We start from the raw sequence: 21,390 nt of genomic DNA, 5'->3' as shown, positions 1-21,390 counted from the left end.
GGAAGACCGACAATGATCAGTCACACATGCATACACGAATATATGTACTATACGTGTATGCACAAACACACGCACCCCAAAACGCACACATACAACGGAGAGAAGTGCGGTGAAGTTCCAGGAAGGAAAATGGTGCAGGGTGAGGGAGCCCGCGCGTGATGTGAGCGTGCTGGTATCTAATACAGCGCGTCGGGGAAGGCCTTTCTGATGGGGCGACCTGTGAGTCGAGACCGGAGGAGCTGAGGGAGCGAGCGTGAGGACATCTGAAGGAAGCGGGTTCCTGACGGACCCCAGCGAGTCCACAGACCTGCAGCCGGGGGCAGGCCTGGCACGTCCAAAGGAGGTGCATGGAGGACGGCGAGGCTCGAGCGACACCCAGAAGTGCGGCAGGGGGCTGGCCCCGGGGAGCTTAGAGACCTTTTCGAGCCTTGGGTTGCACTCTGTGAGGTGCGGCACACAGGCATGACCTTACTTAACTTCATGGCCTCACTTAGAGTCATCTGGAGTCACCCTGACTACAGTGAAGAAAATGGACTTTGGGTGGAGACGGGGAGGGGAGGAAGAATAGAATCAGGGGAGTGAATTAGAAGACTTGCAAGAATCCAGGCCACGAGGTGAGGCCGTACACCTCAGTGATAGCTGTGGAGGTTTAGTACGAAGTGATCCTATTACGGACATCTTTCAAATCTGGAGCCGTTGTCAGCTCAAATGAGGGAAGAACTGAGAAGGAGTCACATGCAAGGTGTTTAAGTCAATATCTAATTTCAATTTCCTGCTGAAAAAATTTTTAGCCCAGGAGAAAAACTCATGGTTACAAAAATTAGGAGCTGGGAAATGATCAGGAAATGGAAATTAAAAAGAAAAAGGCAAATTGGAAAATAGGAGGCCATTCCAGCTGGGTCGATGGAAGCAGACGAGAACAAGATAGAAAATGTTCCTTTCTGTAGCTTAATGCTGGATCCAGAATTTCACCATAGGAAAAACTTCGGGTCAGGATTCTGACTGGACCCCGGGGGCAGGTGGGCAACTTGTCTTGGAGCTGCATTTACATGAGGTTAAGTAAATATCATCATCCTTATCAAAGAATTAGGGGCAAGGAGGGTTATACCCCCCACCTCCAAGGCCACCACTGCCCAGAGCTGGGCCACCACATGCAGATGTGCAGTTGTCCCTGTACAGAGCTGCCTGGTGGGGAAAGTGGGGCCTGAAATCCACCCCATGCTGTGCACGCCACGCCATGCCCAGACCTGACAGGTGTGGCTTTTTCTAATTTGCATACACACTACTGGTGGTCCTACCTCCATGCAATGCAATGGAAACTAACAGGTATAAACTATATTTATAAATTCTTAGATTAAGGAGCAAAATTACCAACACTCGCTTCTCCACCTGAATATTCTTTCTAATCTGCAAAGTGATTTTCAAAGGTGAGCCGTCTTTATTTTTGTAACCACGACCTTACTAGGCGTCTATTAGTGGTAACACCTCCAAAGTCACTTGCCTCTTATTATTAAAACTTGTCTACTGTTGACGAGAAAAATAAAGCCATGAATTAACTCTGAGCTCAGTAAGTTTTCACATGTTCTCCTAGGACCCAAGAAATTGGACACCTGCTCGTGTGGAGTCTGCAGTCCCTGTCTGGAGAACTTGACCGCTGGCTTGCTAAGGTCAGTCTGTTCCTATTTTCCTGGCTATGTTGGCTCCCTCTGGTGGATAGATTTTGTGAACATGAATTTTGGGTGCTCCTTAACAAAAGGCTTCAGCGTTTGGAAGCCTCGAGGACTTTGACTGTTCAAAGCGAGTAACAAGAGGTTTTCCGTGATTACCTGCTCCGTACAGACAGGACGCCTTTGGGAGCAGGAGTCCGTAGGCACCAGGGAGAGGCCGGTGCTGGTAGCGCTGGTGATCTTGCGAACGTGCGTCAGAGAGGATTGCAAACGATGGGCAGAGGGCTTTGCGAATTTTGTTTTGAGGTATAACACTGTATAATAAAGTGTGCAAATTGCGAGGTTATAGACATATGATATAGATCCAAAACCCAGATCGAAAACATTCCCAGCACCTCAGGTAGGACTTTTTAAAAGTAGGTTTGCTTATTAGCATTCGGGTCTGTTTTGCAATCGCTACCAGTGGTCCATCCGGAGTAATGATGAGGAATGATTCGTTAAATGCATTTGAGATGAAAATGTGTCGGGTGCAGAGGTTTGGTCTAAGGTGGCGTACAGATATTAACTATCCTCCTCTCCAAAGAGAAAATAACTCATTTTTGTCCCTTTGCTTGGTGGTAATCTCTTTGCTCTCTCTTGAACAATTTTCCAATTCCATTCCCTCTCTTCAGTTCAAAAGCGCTTTGATTGAGGGTCGCGTGCTCAGGGCTGTGGGTACGGAGGGGAGGACGTGACCTTCCCTGCCCTCCAAGAGCTCATAGACCAGTTGAGCCTAAAGTAAAATAAGGAAATGAGTGATTCCGATCCAATGAGTTTAGTGTGACAATAATAACAGCTACCGTTTATAGCGTATGACTTAGGCAGCAGCTGCTGGCATCTTTCCCCTGGTAGCGTCTTTCAGGACATTTTCCTAGGATTCCCTCCCTGATCCTCCCTGTGAGCACCGTGTGGAGGACAGCTCAGAGGAGACACCCACAAGCGGGTGTGAACCCTCCTATGTCTGCAGCCCCCTGGGACTTCACACTCTCATTCCAGCTCACACTTGGCCTTTAGCAATACTTTAAACATTTTTAGTTTAATCTTCTTACCAGCTTTTATGGGGATTCGGCAGCATCTGTCTCAGGGCGGCAAAGGCTTGACTCCCATTTCTCCCTGCAGGCCTTTGTCCTCCTCTTAGTTTTAAGTTAGTTGTTTGCCTGCGATATTAGTTCTCTGGTAGGTTCAAGAAAAGTTCATTTGAAGTTTATCCTATTGTAAGGGTGGGAACGATGCTTCGATAAGTGCTTAATTCCCTGACCTTTAACCAAAACCTTGTTTATGTTTTAAAATTTAAATTTCGTCAGCATTAACTTGATCTGGAAAGTTTTGGAGGACTTTTGCAGCAGTCCAAAAACCTCTGAGTGTATCTGGGGACTCGAACTGGGAGTTGCCAATGCGAACGCATAAAACTGTGACAGCATAATATTTTGGGTCAGTTTATACATTTTCTTTTCTGTATGTTTCTCTTACTCAAATTTGGAGCCGATTCTGTGTTTCATCGCCTCAGGGGTGGTTTGTGGTAGGACAGGAAGAAGTTAATTTCCAAGAATTTCTGGGTTTTGTTTCCAGAAGCCTGAACCCCTAGAACTTAGAAGGTTTTCAGAGAAAGAAGAGCGTGAGGGTTGACAGGAAGAAGCAAAGAGGGTAACAGAGAGAAAAAGAACCTTTCCCAGACAGGTCTACGCCAGGACCAAAGTTTTAAGGGACGCTTCGGAAAGGAGCAGAGCGGAGCCGCGGCCCGCGCACCCGGCCAGACGGAACCCCTACGCCGCCTCACGGCAGGTTCCCATCTGCCGTGTGTCTTGGAAGCAGAAAGTGCCACCAGCCCTTAGGACCAAAGACCGTGGAAATCTTAGCAGAAACCCGTGGGGCAGATGGCAAGTGCCAGAGTTCTCCGCCTCCACAGATTACCTACCTTCACGTTGCAAAAGACGCTGGACACCTGACGTGACCTTCAGGGAGCAAGGGAATCCCCCCCCCACCCCGGAATGACGGAGATTATATTTCCTCGTGAGCCTGGAAAGAGTGGGGCACAAAGTCCAACAGACTAGTTTTCTAGAAAACAGAGGTTTAATGCTGCGTGCTCACCCTACCGTGCGGGCTGAGAGCTGTACCCGCTGCTGACGGACACCACTCCCAGCACCCTAGTTATCATTTCATTTTGCTTGCAAATGTTTTGGATTCTAGTGATTCAAGATCTTTTTTCCACTCCAAAGCGTCTGAGAATGTGCTCTCGCTTGTAATGATGCCTTCTTTCGGGGCGGGGTGGTAGACGCAGCAGGGCAAAGGCGCGTTGGATGAATTACCCAGGTGATTCTGGAAACTGAGCCTCCCCAGTACGAGCCCCCTTTGCCCACCCCTTTCCCTGACAACCCGTGGTTCTCTCCTGGTCTCTGTGTTAGCTTTTTCCATTAGGACGCTGAAACAAAGGCACAGTTTGACTCTTTTAAGCAGAAGATATGTTCTTGCAAAGGTGCGTGTAAAAGCAAACACATTTCTGTGAAAACATTTAGTTGGTCGTATATACATTACAAACAACTAAAGAATAAGTGTGTTTGTGAGTCTGTAGCTAGGTCCTGGGTTTCCTCCTTGGGAAGTGGTAATTGACTTGGGAAGCTGTCCTTCTCCTGACCCGGCCTCCCACTGAGGTTGTGAGAAGGATCTTGTGAAACACACATAAGCATCTGAATGAAAATGTCCCCAAAGTGAACAATTGAGAGAATTGCCGCAATTCTCCCATTCGGTTCCCTTGACTGAGGCCCGGTGCGGTGTGTGGATGAGAGGTCCCTGAAGTCCCTGAGGCTGCAGAGCAGAGAGGTGTGGGTTTCTCTGGTGTTTCTGCCAACGGGATGGCAACTTGCTGAGAATAAGCATTGTGGGGATAACACATTTTGCCTTGCGTTTTCCAGAGCGTCTGCCAGACGCCGTTGCGGAGAAACACAGGTAGAAAGCTGCTCGGGGGAACTCGCGTTCTGGGTTCTGTACATTTCTCACCAGCCCCGAAGGTCACAGCAACCTGCCGTCTTCAAGTTGCTGTGCATGTTACACCACCCTGATTTCTCTCATCTAATAAAATCATATTGTAGCATTTCTCCTCATCCGTGGGGTAAGGCAGGCCAGAAGCCAGGGCTCTCTTAGAAATTAAAGCAAAAAGCATGAGCCAGGTGGAGACCTGTAAAAGTCTAGGTTGAAGTGTTCGAAGAGCTCGGAGATGAGGATTATCCCTGGCGAGTGACTGGAGCCCTGGAAACACCAGACTGCGTGAGTGTCACTGGGAGGGCCTAGAGGCTGGCCGTGGGCCGCTGCCGCACCTGCTGGTGGAAGGCATGACTAGGGACAGACAGCATCCCATCTAGAGGCCGAGCCAAATGTCTTTTTTAAAGAATTTGCTCCTATTACAGCACACTGGTTCGGAGCTCAAGCTTTAGAGTTAAAACTGAGTTTGAATCCCACTTTCTAGTTGTGTGACTTCTGGTTAGTCACTGAAACTTAAAAAAAATGGGGGTGCAGGACGATAAGACCATGCTGATATCAAAGGGTTATTGTGAGGATTAGATTAGGTAGCGTGGTACAGAACCAGCCGGTGGTCAATGCTAGAAATTTCGTAGCCATGCTCTTTCTCCCTTTCAAATGTTGAAGCTACAGTCTGCCACTTTGTACCAATTCTCCAAGGTAACTTCCCCCTAGAAAAGGAATGTCTGTTGACATCCAGGAGAAGAATAGAGGTTTGCATTTTTATTATTTCACTCACTGAGAAAAAAAGAATATCACATTCTTTCCAGAAGGTTTGTTAGGTTCTCTTTTTCAGGAGTCCCCATAAATTATGGGAACTCGGAATTGCCACCTCGCCCTCAGATTCTTAGAGAAAGTGTGATCCAGTGTTTGATTCTCTTGGGTTTGAGGGCCTCAGACCCATCCGGCAGTAGGGAGTTACCGTAAGAATAGACGAAAGGGGGAAAAATGGCAATGGGGGGGACCATCTCAGCAGCCGCCGAGCCCGGGGAGTTGGAGGGGCCTTCAGGACTATGCAGCCCCGGTCATCTCGCTGCTCTCCAAGGCCAACTTCTCATTGCTCTCGATGCCAGTGTCTCTTCGACCAAACACCTGGCCAGCTTCTCTGTCAACCTCTACACCCGCTGCTCTTGCTCGCCTGTCTCCTTGAGATTTATACGCAAGAGAGAGGATCGCTGCTGATATTTCGTTCTCCAGCGTAGTATATGGCTCCTCTTACGGGCCGAGTTCTCTCACTCATGGGAAGCACTGGACTCCCAAACACACAGAAAGAATGGGGCCCAATTCTCTCATGAAATGATGACTCACTGCCTTTATCCTTGGCTTTACTTGAATTTGATGGCCTTGAACTTAATGGCTTCCCCTCAGGATACTAGCTGAGATCCTTGAATCTGAGACTCCTATCTCTCTGGTACTGAGGGAAGATTTGCAGTAAAAGAAATGAATTTTCTGTTCTTGTTACTCTCTACGCCAGCTCATATGCTAAGTTTAAAATCCACATTTCCAGTTTGATAACTTTTTACTTGCTGGGTGAACTTCGGGTTAGCGACTGTTAGTTTATTTGTTCAAGTTGAAATGCAACAATTGAGGACAAATGCATCAGATGACATGAGGATCCCTTGACATGAAGAGGTGGAGGGCTGACTTAGCGAGAGGTCCTCTAAGGAGCCCTTCACCTGACTATTCCGGCTGGAGGACAGGGACGGAACCTAAATGACTGTCATTTATTATGTCACCTTTACTTAGTTAACATATAAAATGTCATCTCAGTGTTGCGGAAAATTCATGCGAAGGCCGATGTGACCTTCAAATGAGTTTCTTTCTTGCTAGTTCTAGAGGTCGCAATATTTTGAGTTAAAAAAAAATCAGCAAAGAAGCTCTCTGTAGTAACAACTGCATGTATATGAAATAAGACAACAAAAATCCCTGGATTTAAGGATAATTTTACTTCAAAAGACCAATTAAATGTGTATTTATGCAATCACATATGCAAATCTGGGTTTCTCTTCACTCACCATGCCCCTAGTTCAAGCACAAATGGTATTTTTAGTTCCTGTTTTTCCTTTTTACCAAGCTTGATCAGTGAACGAGAAAGTCTCATCAATCATCTACTTGTTGGAGAGCATGGAGCTTTTGAACCACGTAGCTCACTTCAAAATTAGAAATGCCCCCACATAGGGGCCCACGTCAAGACTTTCAGGAGGCACTTGTCGCTAGATCTTAAGTCTGACATGTGTCTTTGGGCAGAAGCAGTTAAGAAATGTTCCTTCAGATGGCGTGGGTGCGGAATGCAATAAAAATGGCATTTCTATTTTTTAGCAAGTAAATTCCAATTCATATTTGCTAGAAAGCTATATAGCTTTTTCTCACATAAAGTGTTCCTACTAAAATGTTTGCCAAACAAAATTATTTTAAAAGAAAAGCATATTTTCTCATTGACACATTCTAAAGATGCATCCTTATGGGCTATTTTTGGTGACAGAAAAATATTTTATTACTATCGATGATGACCGCTAACATTTATTGAGGGCTTACTACCTGCCAGAGATTGTTCTAAGATCTTTACACAATTCTCTCGTTCCCACAGTGATATGGATATTGTCCCAATTTCCCAGATAAGGAATCTAAGAAAAAAAGACTGCTAGTGACCCACCCACCATTTTCCGGTTGAGGTGGAGAAAGGATGAACTCGTGTGCCGACCACGGGCCACCCCTTAACCACACCACAGAGCTGCTACCATCACATGCCGTGGGCCACCCGGAGGAGAGAGGAAGTTGCATAGTGCGTCCAACATTGAGACAAAATCCACTGTAAATTGGATCATGGAGCTCAAGGTCTCTATCCTAGGAACTTATCTAGGGTGGCCCTCCTGTTTCTCTTGGCTTTAGACTTCCTCGTGGTAGGCAGTTGGGAGATGTTAATTGCATGATATAGATTCATTCACTTATTATATGGGAATGAGTTAACTTGTTCTCCCCCTCAGGGTATTTATAGAGTAAGGAGTTGAATATTAGTTTAATTGAATTGAATGCAGATATGGTTTTCCAAGTGCTACTGGGAAACAGTTGCAGAAATCAAACAAATGATATTTTTAAAATACGTTTTATTAGTAATGAAGCTGCATTGAAGAGTAAGGCTGCATTGCGGCCACAGTCAGACTCCCTGGTGCTTTTCCCCAAGTCTAAAACTGTACACGTCGCCTAAGGGAAGTTGGCTCTGCAGACATGTGTACACGTACACACACATGTATGCTATACACGCGTAGCAAAACAACCGTGTCACCCTCATCTACCATGTCCCTCCATGGGAACAAAGTAAGAGCTAGGTCTTTAGACGTGGCCCTACCGGCAGGTAGGCTCTGGCCACCCAAGAGGCAGGAGGTGAGCACAGCACACCCATCCTCAGACAGGAAGTTCTAAAGGAAAAGAAAGGGAGAAAGGACTGAGTCCCTCATGCTCAGTCCGTCCATCTCCCCGAAGCAGATGTGGTGTTTCTTGGCCGGAAGAGGCGACAGGGTGAGAGAGGGCCCGCAGCTGCTTCCCGATGCTTCCGAAAGGGGGAAAGTTTCTATCACGTGGTCCCAGGCCTGAACGCTAGGATGGAGGGGGAGGGAAGAGCCCCTCCCATGCCACGACCTGGCCTGAACGCTCTGCGGCCGCGGGGTGCTGCTGCGGCGATGAATTCTTCCTCATGTAAAACAGGAACACAGATCTATTGCACATGAAGTGAAGATTCCTGAAGGATTTATCGTTCCTTGTGATTTATTTAAGATTGACCATAACCTTGTGAGATAGGAATCCAGCCAGCTGCAGGTAGGTAGCTGGGGGTGCACTCGCTACGGCATCCTGGGAACATTGCTGCCAAGGGGAGAGGCTGGGCATTTTCCATGTCTGAGAGGCAGGCACAGCCCATTTGAAATAGGGAAGCATCCGATTTAGGGATCCTGTAAGTAATACTGCATTGTTTCTAGTACTTTAGGAATTCCCTAATGGGGCAACCCAACCAAATACAACCAGTTGAAGATCACTTGGACTTGATTTTTCATGTGGCAGGGATGAAAAATTGTTACTATACAAGAGTTTATAACCGTTTCTTTCCCCGCATTTTAACGATGAGTGTTCTCAGTCGCTCTGTTCCTGTGGCCGTGGGTGTGCTGGTCAGGAAAACGGGTAGAAAGGAGAATTGGGAGAAGCGAGGCGAGGTCACTCGATCTACATAGGAAAAGGCACAGAGCCACCTAAGGAAGCAGAGAAAACATCCAGGACCCAAGAAGGCTGGCAGGAGGGAGGGAAGGAGAGGCGGCCTGGGCCAGGGGTCCCGGAAGAGAGGTGAAGAGAAATCCGAGTAACGACATGAGCTGTGGGATTTGGGGAGAAAGGAAAGGAGAAGGGGATTTGTAGCAAGTTTGCAGTAGACACTCAGCATAATTCTTTCTTTATTAAAACAAAGGAAATTTTAAGAAAGATCTTCGCACTCTTCAAGACTTTGGAATGGGATTAATTCTTCTCATGGGTAAATTATCATGAGGGGTTACACTCGAAGGAATGGCAAAGAAGCCCAGATCTGTTTGTATCTATCTATTCGGGTCTTTCTAGAGTGAGTCATGCTGTGGGTACTGGCGTCAGGCTTGTCCACGAAGTGAAAAGCGGTGATTATGAGAGGGTATGCCCAGGAGGTGACCAGAGTGCACAGCAGGACGCGGCAATGGCTTAAACGCAGAGCGGTGACGGGGATATGTCAGAAGGTGGTCCTTGGCGGAAGCCAGGGATGTGGGGTGCAATCATCTTTCTAGTCACTCCTTGCCAACACACTTCCTGTCACTCCCCTGGCTGGGACTTGCGAACGGTCCTTTGGCAAGCCGTGTTCGGGCCTTCCATTCAGAAGGATGTTTGCTGGGGAACGGCCTGTTGGTGAGGTGAGGTTCTGGTTGCTGGGTGCAGAGTTCTAGAAAGTCACCTCACGAGGATTTGGAAGCGCCGGCTGGGCTTCGGGATCAGTGCCAGCGCTGGATGACTCTTCGCCTGCTCGTTCTCAGCTTCCTCCCCCGTAAAACAATAGCCTTGGGAAGATGATGGCATCAATAAGTCGTGTTAGCGTGAACATCCCATGATACCTTTGCAGGTACTCCTTCCATACTGCAGCTACCAGGGCCAGCGCGCCCTGCCCCAGAGGCCCGCCAGCTCCCCTTCCGCACCCAGAGGCGATTCCACTCACTTCATGCCCCTCCCAGTCAGACATGTGTACAAGTACATACACAGCTCTGCACTAACTGGGGGAAGGAGTGGGTGTCTCGCCGGCGGTCCGGGCGCTCTGGGAGCCACGGCCCCTCTCCATGTGCACACACAGACCGAGACAGCAGAGCTTGTCTCTGGAGCTCAGGCCACTTGCGCAGCAAGAGGAGGCAGCCTCCTTTTTCTACAGGCGCTTCTCAGAGCCCCTGAAACAGCAGCCGGATAAGTATAGAAGGATGACGTGTTACCTCTGAGTGGGTGTGCGTGCAGGAGCGCGTGTGCGTGCAGGAGCGCGTGTGCATAAACACGCCGGCAAGCTGTAGACTGCCACGGGGCCCTCAGCCTCCGGGGATTAACACCGAGGCTCCCAGAGCCAGAAAGTCTGCACAGAACACAGCGTCATCGGAGAAGCCTGGCAGGAGAGAGAGATGAGGCCATGAGCGCAGTCATGCCCTCGGCTCCTTGGGACTTTCTCAGAGGTCACCCTCCGGTGGGCGCCAGCTCTATACAGCCCTGATCACGGCGGTGCACAAGCAGCCTTTCTGAATGAAATACCAGGCTCTGTGAAAGCATCCGCTAAGTGGCATTTGAAAACCCTAGAAAAGGAGTGGGAGAAACCGAGCAGGTGTTTTGCTCGTTGTGAAAGGCGAACGCCGATTTGGAAGGTTTCGAGGTAGGGACCGTGAGCCAAACTCGGGACTGCCAATTTTTAATTACCAGCACAATTAGCAGCCCGGCTTGACAACAGGCCTATTTTGTCGAGCTCTGTTTAAGAACCAGCGAATTGCAGCAGCAGCACCAAACAGATGAGCAGTGCAGCGACAATCACATCCCCCCCGGCAACACGCGATGCTCCATGCGCGCCGCCCGGGGCTCGGCGCGGCTCCTGCCTCCAGCGGGCATCTGACGCGCTCTTCCTGGCCGTGACTAAACTGGCATAAAGGCGGGGGTCACGTCTCCGTAAGGCCGTCTGCCCCGTGCCTGATCAGTCGTATTAAGTGAACTATATTAACTCAATGTGATATATGCATCAGCAGTAGCTTCTTGGGATAAGGAAGGAAGGAAGGAAGGAAGGAAGGAAGGAAGGAAGGAAGGAAGGAAGGAAGGAAGGAAGGAAGGAAGGAAAAGAAAAGAAAAGAAAAACAGTCTTCTTTCGTTTATCATCATTCCTAGTCATGACTGTCACTTGAAATCATTTCGAAGTGTTGAATGGAAAGGTGTACAGCCCCAAAAGTGTACTAAGCGGCATCTCCCTGGGGACAGGGCCTCCGTGGGACACCCGGAGTCAGGCGTTCGTCGGTATGCTTCGGCATGAGTCCCCTTGGTAAAACTTGGGTACGGTTCGATCTGTTCCTCGCATCAGGCCTGAGAGTCTCAGGCAGGCCAAGAATTCTCCTCTGGGGTGTGCAAGGTGTCTGAGGAGCAAAGAGGGACCCACGGACAGCACAGGGCTGGCTCTGGGCCTCTGGGCTCGAGTCAGAGAAGCCGCGACCACAGGCTCCGGTCAGTTCCTGCTCAGCTCCCCCTGAGCCGCACCCTCCCATCCCTGGGTCAGAGAGCTGTAGGCCGATTGGGCTCCAGCACTAACCTCGGGACAATCGTGGGAGAGGGCATCTCGAGCTCCTCAAGAGAGACCTGGCGACTCCCCATGATTCGCATTGCAGCAGCTCTACTGCAGGACAGGCAGTGGACCGGTGGCCGGTGGCGCCTGCAGAGTCACTGAGAAGATCTCGCCTCCAAATCGTGCCCCGCTGACGCCTAATTCCAGCACCGCCCACTTCCGAAAGGGAGGCTTGCTTTTCTTTGAAAGCCATCTGCAAATACTACATGAGGAGATGTTGATTGCCCCCTACCCTTCCCTCGCTGACGCCTATGGTGTCCAAACATTTCTTGGATTCCCTTACCCGCCGGCTTCCACTTCGGTTAGGCCAGAGGGAGGCGCTGGCAGGAAGCCAGAGGGCAGGAGAAGGGGAGAAGTTAGGGCGTGTCTGCCCCTCGCTCTGCCTAGGCGATGTCTCTTGCTGTGTCCGTGTTTGCTCTGTGGTCCCAGCGCCCCCCAGGAAGCCCGGCCGTGACCTCCGTGGCCCCCCAGGAAGCCCGGCCGTGACCTCCAGGGCCTCCCAGAGGTCCGGGCTCCTGTCCCTTGGCATTGCCGGCTCTAGCTGTTACTAGCCTCTGCCTCGCCATCTCTCCGTGTAGTGAGTTCCTCTAGGAATTGCCCTTAGTGAACCGCCCGACGTGTGCTGTTATCTTGTCCCAACTGATTTGTTCAGAGGGTCAGCGTATAAACGTATCAGAAGAGAGATTAATGATTGTTTCCCCTGCAAGACATATAAGAGCAGGGGAGTTCTAGGGAGCGCAGACTCAAAGGGAAGATAAGGTAGAGAATTTTCCCCAGGTCTTGTCTACCCTAAAAAGGGCCCCTTTGACTCTAACGTTGTGTTGGAAAGCCATAATCCAGCAGCCCGCTTCCACCATCTGGACTTGTCGTTACTCTCAGGCTTCACGCGAGGGACCCTCTGTCTGAGCTGAAGACTGTTTGCTGGCACCCATGGTTCGCGAGCTCCCGTAAGCAGACCTTTGCGCATCCCTCTGCCTCCCCTGCTCACAGCATCCTGCTCACTCGGCTGTCTGTACGGCCCTTCCTCCTTTGCAACCTTGCTCGACGCCTGAAATCCGAGCGTCCGTACTGTCATATGCCCTTCGGCAAGTCACAGATGCAGTCCGAGCTTCGATGCTCTGACGCGCCTTCGTCTGTTTGCTTTCGCCAGAGATCTTGTAGTTCTTGTCACACACGCTTTTCGATTTGACCAACAGACGTCTTTAAAGTCTACACAGCTATGGGACCATGTCCGCTATTTCTTACGCTGCCCGTTTCTACCCTTCCCTCGGCCCCTCCACCCTCTGGCTCCCCACCCCCCACCCCCCAGCTATTATAACATTTAGCAACTGCTCAAGGGTGTTCGACAAATATTGATATGCTGCCTGAACAAATTCCCTCGGCTAGGAAGATAGGCTTACAGCCGTTTGTCAGGACAGCAGGCCTTCCGTGGGAGCAAGGCTGGTCTGAAGAACCTCAGATCCATCTTCCCTTTGACAGACCCTCCCCTGCAGGATGCAGGCTCTGGGCATTGTTTTTACCTCTCCCTGGCCCTTGTGAGTTTGAGCTACATTCGTGAGGCAGTTGTTTTGTTTCCTCCTGGAAGGGGGATCCTGGACGATGGCATCTGTGGCAGAGACAAGCTCGTGCTTGAAGAGATAAATTATTTATGGTGGATTGTGCCCTAATGGATTGTGTGATCAATAATTCTTATAATAGTACAGCTTGGACAAATCACGAGGGCTGGAATGCGTGTCTACATCATTTTGACAAGACGGGGTCCACCAGACAGCAGGAAGAGAAGCGGGGTACTCATGATGTCAGCCTTAACCAGGAAAATACAGTGTTCTTTCTTTCTTTCTTTTTTTTTTTTAACTTAAAGGGACAGAACAGCTTTTATTCATAGAGATCATTGCACCAAAATGCCCCCCAAATTATTGACTACCAAAGGCCAACCTTACTTCTCTAACCTAGCCAGGGGTCTCCCCAAGTTTCCGAGTTTTCTCAGAAGCTCTGCAGAGAACAAGCGGAACTTCTGCCTGTGTTTTGGTCTGTGGCGGGTCGGCAGGTGCTGAAGACGCTGGTGTCTGTCGCCCGGAGTGTTCAGCGCCTCCCTGTAGCGCTCAGCTCCTGGGCCACGCGCAGTGTCCGGCAGGCCTCTGTGCAGATGTAGGACCCCAAGTTTCACCTTTCTCAAGCTCAACTTTTTGCCTGCTCAGAAAGCTCCACGGGGGTCTCCGACTCGAATTTCAAACTCAGAATGTCCAGCAACCTCACTGCCCGCTGCTCCCTATTTTTCCTCTTCATCTGTTGTCATTCTGTCGATGGCACCAACGCCTTGTGGGTCGCCACGCCAGGGTGTCATATTCTTCCCTTTCGAGGCCCAGCTCCAATGCCACTGCTCCCCTGAGGCCTCCTGCCAAACCCGGACGGCCGTGGCACGTGGCTTTTCTCGCAGCGCTCACCAGCGTGGCTGGCGTTACGCCCAGTACATGCGTCACCCCTCGGTCTGCACAGCGAGCTCCTCCAGGGTATGGGCGGCATTTTAATCATCCCTGAACGTCTCAAAGAGACCAGGACGGCACTGCGGTGGTCGGCCGGTTAGAGTTTGCGGAATCGTGATTGACCGAGCAGACCGTCAAGCAGCGAGTCGAGGTGGCGCGGGCCATGTTTTCCTTCATTGCAGATGGCGCGTGCAGCAGAGTGGGAAGGGATTGGCCACGTCAGAGACGTCTCTGTTTTACTAGCCTGAGCTCCGCCTCCCCTTCCCTGCGTTCTCGTGGGCATTTCACAGAGGCAGTCAGAGTTCCTGGTATTATGTCCACAGCTCCGGCTGAACTCGGGAACTCGGGGGACGAGCCCCCAGGGGGGAGGGAGGAACCTGGGCTCTTCTGGGCTGCTTTGGGCGTGGGCGAGCTATCCCGCACATTTCCAAGGCTCCAGAAGGCTCTAAAGGAAAGAAAACAGGCCAGCATCACGACCACGATCCCCGAATAGTCACCACGGCCCGTCAGTGGCTTCTCCGGTCACTCACGTGCTGATAAGCGGGCGGGGACCACAGGGCTCAGAGCGTCACTTCCACTCACACAGGCTTCGTCTCGTCTTTCTGAGTGGATGGGGTTGTCTTGGTAGACGAGACACAGGGACAAAATTATTTTTCCATCGCATTCGTACAAGCACCTAGCCAGGGGTAGGACATGGAATAAACGGTAATTTCTTTCCATCGCCTCCTTTACTCGGTGCGACCCGAGATGCGCACCTGTGTGTCGCTCTCAAGGTAAAGGCTCTTTGCGTGATCCCTGAACAAAGCTTTCCCTCGAGCTCTGGCAAAGGCAGAAATGGATTTGCAGGCATTTTCCCAGGCGAGGTTTCGGTGCCCGCAGAACATCGAGCTCCAGGATGTGGGGGGAAATCCCTCCTCGTTACGAGACGCTGGGAGGCTCCGTTGTCGCAGTGAGAACTTTAATGTCGTATTTTCTCACTTGGGTGCAATTAAGTTTTCAAACATAAAATTGAGCGAATGTCATCTTTGAACATTTCATTTACTTTTTTCTTGTAAAGGAAAACCGCCCTTGAATATATTTGGCTGTGTGATCGCGCAGTCAAATGAGGACACATTTAAATATTCAACCGGGTAACTGCGTCTGAAGTCTGTTTCCATTCCTGGCTTCCCGCGCCCCACACGGGTAGGGACACCTACCTCGACGTGGTCCCTCGATATTCACTTTGGTCTCTTGTGAATGACATAAGCTGATTTGTTTCCCCTTCTAATCTTAGCGGATCACCTGATTATCACTGAGGACAATATCCGTGCTGGAGACACAGTTTAGGATGACTCCAGGTCTAGAAATAGTGTCTGCCTTATTTTCAGTGCATTTTACCTAAGAATTTTACATATGAGTGGGGAAAGGAAAACTTTTGGATAGGCAGCTAACTCTCCACAGTCTTACACTGGTTCAGTGCCCATGCCAAAAATTCAGTCCAGAGTTCCTGATTATTTCTTAATTCTTTCAATTCTTTAAACACAAGACTCTCAAAGCACCATATTTCCTCCATACCTTTTGGCAAAAAGAATCTCTTTTCCTGTACAACTTATCCCCTGGTCTATAGTAGTCTTCAAAATAAATCATCGATGAGGGTATAAAAAAATGGAAAAAGAAACAATTGAAATGACAAAGACCCCATTGACCTCCCATGGTCAGGAGATGCAATAACCATGGCTCATAGTTTTGCAATCTAAAAAAAAAAAAAAAAACTGATCCAAATCAAGAGCATGTTCCGTGTGCTTTTGGCAATTAGGCTTCTTTTTAGAAATATAACTCCTCAGAAAAATGTGAATTTCCTGGCCAGCTGACAGTCTGGGAAAATGTGTACTTGGTGTATATCAAAGTTCCATTGTAGCTGTGACTTCACATCTGAGCCCCGAGCTCTCGTTTGATTTTCTAAGCGAGGCAGGATCTTACCCAAAGAAAGCTCTCAGGACCCCGACCTCCGGCCAGCAGAAGATGGTGCCAATGACAGAGTTCTGGGAGGCTCTCAGGGTCTCTCTGAAGCCGACATCCAGCACGACTGCCCTCCCCTCAGAAAGCTATGAGTAACGGCTTGACCTTCTCTGGCAAACACAAGGGTCAGGAGATGGTAGGTACCATGAAGAGTTGGTTGGCTGAAATATTTGTGAAGCTTATGAGCACAGAGGTGTTGGGGGAAGATACTTTCTGATTTCATATGCTCCAACTCCGAAGCCACAGAGCTGAACCGAAGGTGGATTCTTTTGCAGCCGAAAGGCCCTAGGAAGGAGAATTCAATGCCTTCCTGTTCTCAAACGTACTAGAAGTAAAACAGGAGAAACAATGGAGTTCTTTCTACCACACACCCCTCATCAGGTGCAATCATCTTCCTCCCCTACGACTCCGCCTACGCCCGCATCTGAAAAGCCCAGGTTACCTCTTCATCATTCTCCATCCCCAGCTCCACTCCCAGGTGTGACGACTGCCTTTCCACCTGGTCAGTAAGTAACCTACAGGCCCTTGCCGCTTTTCTGCGAGCGTGGCTTATTGCACAAATGTCCCTTCCTCAGGCCCCAGGTTTGTGAAGTGTGCGTAATGGAGGAAGATGGCTGCCTAAACCAGCCAGCTCCGCCAGCTTGATCCATTGACAGAAATGTCACAGCCATTCAGGAAGGAGGTGCCAGCCCTCTGTCCCGAGGCGGTGCCCGATCCGAAAGAAGCCGCCTTGCCCGTGCACACAATGAGTTTGAGAACAGGAAGCGAAGACAATTTCATCCGAAAACACCAAGCTAATCCGTTTCCTTAAAGCCACTTAGACGCTAACGAGCAAACGCAGAATTCCCACTGGCACCGTTGACATTTTCTGCCTCAGAACAATTCCCTTTCGATCAACAAAGTGAGTGCTTTACAGGGTCCGGGCTTGGCTTGAACAGCACAAGAGAGACCCAAATACCTTGCATCCCAACCCTCCCAGCACAGACAGCCCTCCATCCACACGCCCAGTGGGTCTCAGTTCCTTGCCCACCCCGCATCCCCATCAGAGCTGCCCGGCTTCCTCTCCGGCGCCGTCCTGAGCTCCGCCAGCATCCAGCGGTGAGGCCGACATTCATCAGCGGTGATTATTCACGTGCCGTGTTTTCTGAGCCGGGGCGGGGCGCCGCACGGCACCTGCAGGGGGAACCTGCCTCCGACGGCTCTCGCCTCTGCTCGCTAAAGACGTGCGTGTGCTGCCAGTGCGTGTGCAGGTACAGGCCTTGCCGTCCCCTCCTCCCGAGGAGAGCGGACTGAGATGCGGAAGCGGGAGCAGGAGGAAGGACAGAAGTCAGACGGAAGTGTCACGCCGCTCGGACACTCCGCTCTCTTTGTATCCGAGACGATTCTGGTTCTTTGTTAAAAGGTTCGTTTAGTCACCGGACGCCTTATGCAGTCAGAGGATGTCGCTCGCAGATACGGCAGAGAAGCTGCGATGTGCTGACCACACTGGTGCCTTTTTCTCCTGGACCCGCCTCTAAATGACATTTCCCAGCCTCTTCAGTTAGACGGAGCCATGCGACTAAGTTCTGGACGGAGACAGGTGAGAGGAAGTGACGCGTGTTACCCGAAAGGCCGGCCAGTGAGACCTCCCGCGTCGTCTTGCATTTTCTCATCCCTGCTATTGAGCTCAGTGTCACCCAGGGTGAACTTGGGACCCATGCATTAAAGGCAGAGGCCAGGTCCCCAGATGACTTTGGGGAACAATGCACTGTGAAGTGAGTAAAAAACCCACCTTCGCTGTGTTAGGGCTCGGAGTCTCTGGGGTCGTTGTAGCAGCTGGCTTTACTTACCCTGACTAAGTTACCCACACCAGGCCCCACATGGGGTGGCCTCTGCTCTCCGTTTCTTCACACTAGAAATAGAGTCTCCAACTTATAGTTCTTTTAAAAAGCAAATGACATTACAATTCTAAGAGAGGGCGTTTAAATCCTTCGGTCTTAGAATTCATTTGTTTCCAGTACGGCTCAAAGTAAATAAATTCCATGGCAAAACTTCGATATTTCTGGTTTAATCACAGACTCGAGCCGCAGTAATATTTGTCAATATAGAGTCTGACCAGTATTCTATTTAGCTTCTAACTTAGAAATTCTCACTGGCAGCGGAGGAGTTCCAGTTTTTTTAAAGAGAAAAATGAATAGAGGGAAAAAAAGTTTGGGCTGATTATGAACTGACTTCTCTTTCCTTATAAATTGATATGACTCCTGAGTTGGTAGTTGGCAATACATTTATGTGTGTAAGTGTCTTGCAGGCAGGCCCATGCTTTAGAATACTTTATAACTCTCCCAATGGCGAGCACGGCATTTTACGGTTTGATGAATATTTTAAAATAAAATCAATCTTTGTCCGCCCTTTTCTCACACTCTTCGGATCGTCCCTCTATTCAGTCATTTTGCGTTTTGGACCTCAAGAAAAGCGGAGCGAAGGATTAGCCGTGGGAGGAAGGGAGGTAGGAAAAATCCCCCAGAACGTCGAGGCTGGCGGGGGCCCCTTTCAGGCGTCCAGCCGGGGTCAGAAGCCCTTCTCGCCCGCCTTGGTCGGTGCTGCCTCGAGAAGGAAGAGGCCCTCATCCGGGTTCCCAGCTGGCGTCCTGGAAGCCACACAATCCCACGAAAGAATGCTCGTTATTCTGACACCAGCAGGGTGCCGGACTCATGTGAGTGGCGGAGAGATGGGGAAAGGTTTTGGACAGCCTCTTGGAGATTTCTGAGGCCTGAATCGTTCTGAGGTGGAAACGGTTAACACCTACATGCTGTAGAGGCCCTGGAAGTAGCTGAGAGAGCTGGATGTGTCTCGTGGTCAGAAGCAAGGATGAGTCAGCAGCCACCTGGAGAACCAATAACTGAAGACCAGATGGCAAGGTGGCCCCCTCGGGGGAGGCCAGCATGGATGGCGAAGGATCCTGAGGACCAGATGTCCCCTCCCAATGCCTGGCACTGTGCAAGCCTCCGAAATGTAGACGTGACCCAGGGCGAGGTGGGAGGCGCGAAGCCAAAACAATCTAAATGAAATTTCTGCCACTCCAGAGGAACACGGGCTTAAACAGAGAAAAAGGCAAAGAAAGAATTCTATTTGCGACAGCCTGGATACGTGGAAGGGGACCGACGCCTCTTACACGTGAGCCAGGGAACAGGGTTTTCTGTTAACTTTGAGTAAAAGGCAAAACGATCTAACTAGTACCGTGATTTCAGGAATGATGAAAACCCAACTTTCTCCCTCACCTCTGTGCTACTGTGTGAATTTCCGCAATTATAACACTCCCTCCCGCCCCGCCTCCCCTTAGATTTAAGATTCTCCTGTTAAAATTCACATGCTTGTTGAGGGATGTTAACCTCGCTCGTCACTTATGCCTTCACGTGCACCGGTGTAGCCTGTGTTTTTCTGATGGCAGGGTGCAAGCAAGGACTGTCTCCGAGATAAGAGGAGGAGAGAGGAAAAGGGTGAGGGATGGAGGGAAAGAGGGGGGCCGTGGGAGGACAGCAGAGAAGGAACGAATCAAGGCACAAAGTAACGTGCCAAAAAAGAGGAGAGTTGCGCCTCCGAATCCAAACTCTGCCCACATCGTAATTTCAGGTAAGAGTGGCCGTAAGCACAGAACCAGCTCTGTGTTATTAAAACGCACCCCACCTCTCCTCCAGGGGGCTGTCCTTTCCCGGGCGGCCCTGAACGTGTGTGTTTCATCTCTAAGAGCTGCGTCGGCTCCTGACAGCGGTGCCCGGTGTCCGGGTAGAGTCGCCACAGCCCCATTCCTTCTGCGAATCTCACAGAACCCGACAAACGAAGGAATCCATTAAGCCCGACAGTACACCTGCAAGGCAGGTGCCAGTAAATCAATTAAGCACCGATAAACATTATTCCAGTATAGAGATGGTGCTCCTAACAGCCAGCGAATATGATTCGCAGAAGTCCCAGAGCTCGTGAAATAATGGCTCTCTCCCGAGGAGTTAAATCAGCCTTTTGTGCGAAGAGGCTGTAGCAGGGCCAGAGCATATAAAGCAGGTGTTTGCTGTGACATGAATCTGAAAAGTTAAGCCAGGGGAGAAGCAGGTAAATGAAAGCGAATGTAAGACCTAAATCCCACAGCAAGGCCAGTGACAGGGAGAGAGTCACTCGGCAGCCACGGAAACATATTATTAAGAAGGAAGAAAAATAATACTCGGTCCTTTGTGTGCAAGGATAGTGAATTATTAGGGTTTTTTCTCATCATGACCTTGCGGTATTGAGTGGCCTCCCTCAGACAATCAGTGTTGACATCAGCTACGTGCTCAGATCAATAGACATTTCGTGGGATGTCGAGAAACCGTGTTCTCGGAGGCAGAGCAGACAACCTGCGGACCTCGGCTGCCCGCCATGTCACCTGCTCCGCCCGGAGATTAGGATGCAGAATTGGGTCAGCATCCTTCCGCGGCGTCGGCGAGGGAGGCTTCTCCACTGCACTTTGAGGACGAGCCGGTGTCGGGGTTATTTTCCACTAACCCAGGCACATGGCCATTCATTAAATCTGGGAAAAGAAAAAAAAAATCCTGCCCAAGGCCCCGGGGGAGCTGTATTTGTTTTGCATGGCTCTAATTCAGTACATCCAGCTAGAAAAGACAGCCACTCTACCTTTACCAGTTCTGAGAAAATAAATTGTAGCTTATTTTCAGCCTTTCTGCCTTAAGAGACACTGGCCCATTGCTGGTTTGGGATTTCTGAACAGCATTTCTCAAAAAGAACATGCTCATTAAACCCATTTTGGATTTGATCCTGGTGAATATTGATGCCGGTGGGGGTTGCGAGGAGCCCCCCGTGAGGACCTGCCATGGTCAGATGTCCATTCACACCCAGGCAGGTGGCACTCCGGATCGTGCACAATGTGCCCAGCGCCGTGAGTCTGAAATTTTCGTTACATAAGCATCACCCAGGGAACTTGTTAAAATCCGTGTTCCTGGGCCTGTGTCCCAGAGACGCTGATTAAACAGGTCTGTGGCAGGGAGCCAGGAATCTGCACCTTTATAAGCTCCTCAGGTGATCTTCTTGCAGGTGGCCCTATGAGCAGACTTGGAGCCAAGCGCAGCCGGCAGGCGAGGCGGCGACCAGGACGGAGCGACACTGTCTCTGGGCGTCTCCTTGTCTCCCCGCCGTTCGCACCCTCAGCCCTGACCCTCAGCATCCTCCCTGCCTGCCTGTGTTTACTCCGTTACTCCATTGCCAGATCCCGCGTGGCCAGCCCCACCCTGAGCACTGACTCCTGGAGGGCTTGCGTCTGTGTGGCTTCAGCCCAGTGTGGCAGTATGTGGCAGATGTCACATTCACATGGGGT

At 50.2% G+C, this 21,390-nt stretch overlaps 1 long non-coding RNA gene across 2 annotated transcripts in view; it reads left to right on the top strand.

The window, feature by feature from the left end:
- LOC107515364 overlaps nucleotides 1-21,390 on the top strand; it is a 68,963-nt gene that overhangs the window by 25,582 nt on the left and 21,991 nt on the right. Inside the window, exon 3 of one of the 2 annotated variants that reach the window (XR_004954855.1) lies at nucleotides 1,592-1,667. This is a non-coding gene — a long non-coding RNA (uncharacterized LOC107515364). Of the gene's footprint in view, nucleotides 1-1,591; nucleotides 5,648-21,390 lie in introns of those variants that run through there. The other variant, XR_001597991.2, reaches the window with a different exon arrangement.

Source organism: Rousettus aegyptiacus, unplaced genomic scaffold (genome assembly GCF_014176215.1).
Source record: "Rousettus aegyptiacus isolate mRouAeg1 unplaced genomic scaffold, mRouAeg1.p scaffold_m13_p_16, whole genome shotgun sequence".
Classification (NCBI taxonomy): Eukaryota; Metazoa; Chordata; class Mammalia; order Chiroptera; family Pteropodidae; genus Rousettus; species Rousettus aegyptiacus.
The sequence above is the reverse complement of the archived record's forward strand: the minus strand, read 5'-3'. Positions and strand labels throughout refer to the sequence as shown.